At 38.6% G+C, this 8,389-nt stretch overlaps 1 non-coding gene across 1 annotated transcript; it reads right to left on the bottom strand.

Moving 5' to 3' along the window:
- Positions 1-7,999: 7,999 nt before the first annotated feature.
- LOC148545828 (small nucleolar RNA R71) lies at positions 8,000-8,103 on the bottom strand. The gene has a single exon (XR_015901822.1). It is a non-coding gene; the product is annotated as a small nucleolar RNA R71 (small nucleolar RNA).
- Between the last annotated feature and the right edge of the window lie 286 nt (positions 8,104-8,389).

Genomic DNA, 8,389 nt, shown 5'->3' with positions numbered 1-8,389 from the left:
TTCTATGTTAAGTGCTTATCTATGTTTGTGTCTTATTACATGATCATTAGTAGTTAGTAACTATGTCTTAAAGTTATGAATGTCCTATGAATCCATCACCTCTCTTAAATGAAAACCGTTTTAATTCAAAAGAACAAGAAGCACATGAGTTTCGAATTTATCCTTGAACTTAGTTTAATTATATTGATGTGGTGACAATGCTTCTTATTTTCTGAATGAATGCTTGAACAGTGCATATATCTTTTGAAGTTGTTGTTTAAGAATGTTAAATATGTTGGCTCTTGAAAGAATGATGATAAGGATACATGTTATTTGATAATTTGAAAAATCATAAAAATGATTCTTGAAGCAAGAAAAAGCAGCAAAGAACAAAGCTTGCAAAAAAAAAAAAAAATAGGCGAAAAAAATATAGAAAGAAAAAGAAAAAACAAGCAGAAAAACCAAAAGCTCTTAAAACCAAGAGGCAAGAGCAAAAAGCCAATAACCCTTAAAACCAAAAGGCAAGGGCAAATAAAAAGGATCCCAAGGCTTTGAGCATCAGTGGATAGGAGGGCCTAAAGGAATAAAATCCTGGTCTAAGCGGCTAAACCAAGCTGTCCCTAACCATGTGCTTGTGGCGTGTAGGTGTCAAGTGAAAACTTGAGACTGAGCGGTTAAAGTCAAGGTCCAAAGCAAAAAAAAAAAATGAGTGTGCTTAAGAACCCTGGACACCTCTAATTGGGGACTTTAGCAAAGCTGAGTCACAATCTGAAAATGTTCACCCAATTATGTGTCTGTGGCATTTATGTATCCGGTGGTAATACTGGAAAACAAAGTGCTTAGGGCCACGGCCAAGACTCATAAAATAGCTGTGTTCAAGAATCATCATACTGAACTAGGAGAATCAATAACACTATCTGAACTCTGAGTTCCTATAGATGCCAATCATTCTGAACTTCAATGGATAAAGTGAGATGCCAAAACTATTCAAGAGGCAAAAAGCTACAAGTCCCGCTCATTTAATTGGAGCTATGTTTTATTGATAGTTTGGAATTTATAGTATATTCTCTTCTTTTTATCCTATTTTATTTTCAGTTGCTTGGGGACAAGCAACAATTTAAGTTTGGTGTTGTGATGAGCGGATAATTTATACGCTTTTTGGCATTGTTTTTAGTATGTTTTTAGTAGAATCTAGTTACTTTTAGGGATGTTTTTATTAGTTTTTATGTTAAATTCACATTTCTAGACTTTACTATGAGTTTGTGTGTTTTTCTGTGATTTCAGGTATTTTCTGGCTGAAATTGAGGGACTTGAGCAAAAATCAGATTCAGAGGTTGAAGAAGGACTGCTGATGCTGTTGGATTCTGACCTCCCTGCACTTAAAGTGGATTTTTTGGAGCTACAGAAATTAAAATAGCGCGCTTCCAATTGTGTTAGAAAGTAGACATCCAGGGCTTTCCAACAATGTATAATAGTGCATAGTTTGAACGAGTTTAGATGACGTAAAAGGGTGTTGAACGCCAGTTCTACGCTGCTGTCTGGAGTTAAACTCTAGAAACAAGTCACAGACCAGAGTTGAACGCCAGAAATACGTTTCAACCTGGCGTTCAACTCCAGAAAGAGCCTCTGCACGTGTAACATTCAAGCTCAGCCCAAGCACACACCAAGTGGGCCCCAGAAGTGAATTTATGCATCAATTACTTACTTCTGTAAACCCTAGTAACTAGTTTATTATAAATAGGACTTTTTACTATTGTGTTAGACATCTTTTGATCATTTTTAGATCTCTAGACCTCCATGGGAGGCTGGCTACTCGGCCATGCTTACCCTATATTCACTTATGTATTTTCAACGGTAGAGTTTCTGCACTCCATAGATTAAGGTGTGGAGCTCTGCTGTTCCTCAAAGATTAATGCAAAGTACTACTGTTTTTCTATTCAATTCAACTTATTCCGCTTCTAAGATATTCATTCGCACTTCAACCTGAATGTGATGAACGTGACAATCATCATCATTCCCTATGAACGCGTGCCTGACAACCACTTCCGTTCTACTTTAGATTGAAGGATTATCTCTTGGATCTCTTAATCAGAATCTTCGTGGTGTAAGCTAGATTGATGGCGGCAATCATGAGAGTCCGAAAAGTCTAAACCTTGTATGTGGTATTCCGAGTAGGACTCTAGGATTGAATGACTGTGACGAGCTTCAAACTCGTAAGTATTGGGCGTAGTGACAGATGCAAAAGGAGGGTGAATCCTATTCCAGTATGATCGAGAACCTTAGATGATTAGCCGTGCTGTGACAGAGCATTTGGACCATTTTCACAAGAGGATAGGATACAGCCAGTGGCAAGGGTGACGCCTCCAGACGATTAGCCATGCAGTGATAGCGCATCGGACCATTTTCCAGAGAGGATTAAAAGTAGCCATTGACAACGGTGATGTCCTTACATAAAGCCAGCCATAGAAAGGAGTAAGACTGATTGGATGAAGACAGCAGGAAAGCTGAGGTTTAGAGGGACGAAAGCATCTCCATGCATTTATTTGAAACTCTCACCAAGGATTTACATAAGTATTTCTATCCCTATTTTATTATTTATTTTCGAAAACTCCATAACCATTCTATATCCGCCTGACTGAGATTTACAAGATGACCGTAGCTTGCTTCATACCAACAATCTCCGTTGGATCGACCCTTACTCGCGTAAGGTTTATTACTTGGACGACCCAGTGCACTTGCTGGTTAGTTGTGCGAAGTTGTGATAAAAAGTTGAGATTACAATTGAGCGTACCATGTTGATGGCGCCATTGATGATCACAATTTCGTGCACCAAACATCAAGACTTATTTTTGAAAATTTTTAAGAAAAGAAAAACATGCAAGACACCAAACTTAGAAATTTTCAATAATTAGACACTAACAAATTGAAAATGCATATGAAAAACAAGAAAAGACACAAAACAAGAAAATGCAAAGATCAAACAAAGAAGATCATCAAGAACAACTTGAAGATCACGAAGGACATTATGCATGAATTTTTTCAAAAATTTTTTAAGAAAAATAAAAGAATGCAATTGACACCAAACTTAAAAATTAACACTAGACTCAAACAAGAAACATCAAATTTTTGGTTTTTTATGATTTTATTATAATTTTTTTGTATTTTTTTCGAAAATTATTTTGAAAAAGAAAATAAGGATTTCAAAATTTCTAATGAGAATTCCAGGAATCATGCAATGTTAGTCTAAAGCTCCAGTCCAGAAATTAGACATGGCTTACTAGCCAGCCATGCTTTCAGTGAAAGCTCCGGTCCAAAACACTAGACATGGCCAATGGCCAGCCAAACTTTAGCAGATCATTACATACAAAAGCTAAATTGCTTAGAAAGACAAAGAAGCTCTTCTCTAATGATACTTGAAACCTCGCTCCAAAGGATTAGACATAGCTTAACAGCCAGCCAGGATTCAGCATATCACCATGAAACTCTAGAATTCATTCTTAAAAATTCTGAAGCCATAGGATAATTTATTTATTTTTTTTTGAAAATTTTTCGAAAATAAAAATAATAAAAACAAAAACTTAAAATTAAAATAAAATTACCTAATCTGAGCAACAAGATGAATCGTCAGTTGTCCAAACTCGAACAATCCCCGGCAACGGCGACAAAAACTTAATACGCACGTTCATAATCTTAGTTCTTTTTCACAACTTCGCACAACTAACCATCAAGTGCACTGGGTCGTCCAAGTAATAAACCTTACGTGAGTAAGGGTCGATCCCACGGAGATTGTCGGCTTGAAGCAAGCTATGGTCATCTTGCAAATCTCAGTCAGGCGAATTCAAATGGTTATGGTGAATTGATAGTTAAAATATAATTAAAATATAAAATGGGATAGAGATACTTATGCAATTCATTGGTGAGAACTTCAGATAAGCGTATGGAGATGCTTTTGTTCCTTCTGAACCTCTGCTTTCCTACTGTCTTCATCCAATCATTCAAACTCCTTTCCATGGCAAGCTGTATGTTGGGCATCACCGTTGTCAATGGCTACATCCCATCCTCTCAGTGAAAATGGTCCAAATGCGCTGTCACCGCATGGCTAATCATCTGTCGGTTCTCGATCATGTTGGAATAGGATCCAGTGATCCTTTTGCGTCTGTCACTACGCCCAACACTCGCGAGTTTGAAGCTCGTCACAGCCATCCCTTCCCAGATCCTACTCGGAATACCACAGACAAGGTTTAGATTTTCCGAATCTCAAGAATGGCCGCCGATAGTTCTAGCCTATACCACGAAGACTCTGATCGTAAATCAGGAGGCTAAGAGATATGCATTCAAGCTTGCTTTCATGTAGAACAGACGTGTTTGTTAGGCACATGTTCATAAGTGAGAATGGTGATGAGCGTCACATAATCATCACATTCATCATGTTCTTGTGTGCGAATGAATATCTTAGAGAAGAAATAGGCTTGAGTTGAATAGAAAAACAATAGTACTTTGCATTAATTCATGAGGAACAGCAGAGCTCTACACTTTACTCTATGGTGTGTAGAAACTCTACCGTTGAAAATACATAAGAACAAGGTCTAGGCATGGCCGAATGGCCAGCCACCCCAAATGGCATATGAATTTGAAAATAGGGAAAAAGACCGATCCCTGATCAAGGATGGTCAAAATATTTAAATACAATAGTAAAAAGTCATATTTATACTAAACTAGTTACTAGGGTTTACTAAGATAAGTGATTGATGCAGAAATCTACTTCCGGGCCCACTTGGTGTGTGCTTGGGCTGAGCATTGAGCTTTCATGTGTAGAGACTCTTCTGGAGTTAAACGCCAGGTTGTAGCCTGATGCCAAGGCATCTTAGGCTAGTTTCACTAGCCTTTTTCTTTTATTTTTAGTTGTTTTATGCATTTTCTTGAGCCTTAAGTAATCATTTTGGGCCAAATAGTCATGCTTGTCTTAAATCATTCAACATGAAGATTTTGATGCAAATTCCATGAGTTTTTAGTTATATTCCTTGAATGCTATGAATGGAAGATTTCTCATGAAATTTTGCAAGACTTTGATGCATTTGTTTGGATGATTTCAGGGAAGAAGAGGCTAACCAAGGAAGCAACAAAATCAATAAAGGAAGCTTGAATATCACATGTGGAGTTTAAGTTCCAGTTTAAGCCTAAACTGGAGCTTAAACGCCAGAATCATGAAGGCTAAGAAATGCTGGAATTGAAGTTTAACCTCCAGTTTGACCTCAAACTGGAGGTTAAACGCCAGAATGAAAAGTCTCACCAAAGAAGCATTCCACGTTTAACCTCCAGTTTGACCTCAAACTGGAGGTTAAACGCCAGAATGACAATGCCACTCAGGAAGGAGTTCCACGTTTAACCTCCAGTTTGACCTCAAACTGGAGGTTAAACGTGTTCGACACCTCCAGGGCTACCATTCTAAGCTTCCACGTTTAACCTCCAGTTTGACCTCAAACTGGAGGTTAAACGTGTTCGACCTCCAGGGCTACCTTTTCCATTTCCACGTTTAAGCTTCAGTTTAACCTTAAACTGAAGCTTAAACGTGCTATATGGAACAGCTTGACCATGCCTTCTTCAAACATAAATAACTTGAGCTACAAAACTCCAAATGAGGTGATTCAAAATGCATTGGAAAGAAGACATCTAGAGCTTTCCAAGCATATATGGCATGCATGGTGGATACTAAAAATTGAGGGAGAAAACAGCCCCGTAATGTGCATAGAAGAGCATAGTACCAACATGCAATCAGGCCAGCTGACCTCTTTACCTTCCATGGAGTATAACTCGAGTTGTAGAGATCCAATTGAGGTGCTTCCAGTTGCGTTAGAAAGCTGACATCCATAGCTTTCCAACGAGGTATAATAGTCTATATTTGGCATCAAATTGGCAAGGTTGACAAGAGAACAAAGTGACGACTCAAGAAAGGGGGTGCAACATTTGAGTGTAGTTTAATGGATCATTATCCTTTTTGGATCAATTATGTCACTCAGCCCTTCAAGCAAGCAAGGCCCATCAACAACACCAAATCAAGGCCACAAGAATCATCTAGAATAGTTTATTTTCATTTGATTGTAATTTGCTTTGAATTTCATTTTCATTTTGTAATTTAGGGAGCCTATTTAAAGGCCTTAGTTTCTACATTTGACACACACGGGGGGGATTGAAGGGGAATCCAGCCCCTGATGGGGACCTTAGACTTTACTTTCACTTTTAGCTAGTTTTCCTTTTCTTTGTAATTGAATTCAGAGCTATGATTCACTAAACCCCCTTTCATTGGGTTAGGGAGCTCTATTGTAATTCAATGAATCAATAATAGTTTATCTTCTTCTTCAATCTTTTCTCTTGAATTTTGTTAGAAAGCTTCTCGATCTAATTCCATTGAGTAGTTGTCTTGGGAAAGAAACTACTCATACTTGGAATCCTTCGGAGCCTTGGGAAAGGAATGGAGGATTCATGCTAGAGAAGCTTTCTCACAGTGGATTGGATTGGGGTTTGGATGGATATTGTGACATGTAATCCTACCAAATTGTGGTTCATGAAATTGTGTGGTATAATCAGTGATCAAGCATCATCTCTTCTTATGAACATTTAAACCAAGGGATTGGGAATTTGTTTGTTTTTAGAGAGCATTGGTGAGCCAAGGAATTGGGATCCAATCATATAAGATTGCCAAGCAAAATTCAATGAACGCATTGGTTGAGGAAGAGATAAACATGTTTTGATTCGGAGATCTCAATATCTCCTATAACCCAATGAATTCCCCAATTCTGATTTCCACTTTCTCTTTACATCCTGCAATTAAATTCATGCAATCACCCCCATTCCCTTTAATTTCAGCAATTTAGTTTCTGCTCTTTAATTCATGCAATTTAAGATTCCGCCATTTTAATTTCTTGTCATTTACTTTTCCCGCCAACTTTACATTCCGCAATTTCTCATCTCAATCTTGATTCCGCTCAACTAGAACACACTTCTAATCCGAATTGCTCACTCAACCAATCCTTGTGGGATTCGACCTCACTCTATTGTGAGTTTTTACTTGACGATAACCGGTGCACTTGCCGGAAGGAATTTTGCCGATCGTGCAATTTCCTAAATCGTAGCATAACTAGTTTATGTGCATCAAGTTTATGGCGCCGTTGCCGGGGATTGGTTTTCGATTGACAATTCTCAAATTGGAAGCTAACTAGATTGAGCAATTTTCTCTTGCTTTGTTAATTCTGTTCTAGATACTTGTTGAATTTTAATTTCTGCACTTGGTTACATGCTTTCCTTCTTTATGCCTTTAAATTCATGCAACTAACTCACTGACTCACTAACTGTTTGAATTAATTCCTCAATTGAGCTAACCATACTCTTCCATTAACCAAGAGTATTTCACTTGTTTGTGTTTGAGCTGTGTTCTTGTATGACAGGTAGGAGAGGAGAGACATCAACTCCTCCATATACCGAACCAGAGAGGACCCTTCATAGACTTAGAAGGGAAGCAAGAGGGAAGAGAGTAGTGGGAGAAGAGGAATCTGAAGGAGAATCTGAGGACAATTTTGAGGAAGCTTTAGATCTCAACATGGATAGAGAAGTTCACAACCATGAGAGAGCTGATGGAAACGATGCCATCCCTGAGAGGAGGGTTCTTAGTTCATACATAAACCCAACCTCTGGGAATTGTGGTAGTAGCATCCAGAAACCACCCATTCAGGCCAACAATTTTGAGCTCAAGCCACAGCTAATATCACTTGTGGAAAATCATTGTTCCTTTGGAGGAAGTGCTAATGAAGACCCAAACCAACATCTCACAAAATTCCTGAGAATTTGTGACACTGTGAAGTCCAATGGAGTCCAGGAAGATGCCTATAAACTGCTTTTGTTCCCATTTTCACTTAGGGACAAGGCAGCTAAGTGGCTGGAATCATTCCCAAGGGGGAGTCTAACAACATGGGATGAGGTGGAAAGCAAGTTTCTGGCACGTTTCTACCCTCCACAAAAGGTCAATAGGCTTCGATCTGAGGTTCAGACTTTTAGACAACAAGATGGTGAAACTCTCTACGAGGCATGGGAGAGATTCAAGGACTTGACAAGGAAATGCCCACCAAACATGTTCCATGATTGGGTGCAACTGCACATCTTCTATGATGGGCTCTCTTATGAATCAAGGAAGGCTGTAGACCATTCATCAGGAGGTTCATTGAACAGAAAAAAGACTGTGGAAGAAGCCATTGAAGTGATCGAGACAGTGGCTGAGAATGAGTACTACTATGCATCAGAAAGGCACAACACTAAGGGAGTCATGGAGCTGAACCATGTTGATACAATTCTAGCCCAAAACAAGGTGTTTGCCAAGCAACTAGCAGAGCTTACCAGGCAATTAGAAACAAAGCAAGTG

The sequence above is a fragment of the Arachis ipaensis genome, chromosome B9, assembly GCF_059453495.1.
Source record: "Arachis ipaensis isolate K30076 ecotype BB chromosome B9, ASM5945349v1, whole genome shotgun sequence".
Lineage (NCBI taxonomy): Eukaryota > Viridiplantae > Streptophyta > Magnoliopsida > Fabales > Fabaceae > Arachis > Arachis ipaensis.
Note: the sequence above shows the minus strand (reverse complement) of the source record. Positions and strands in the feature narration are given on the sequence as shown.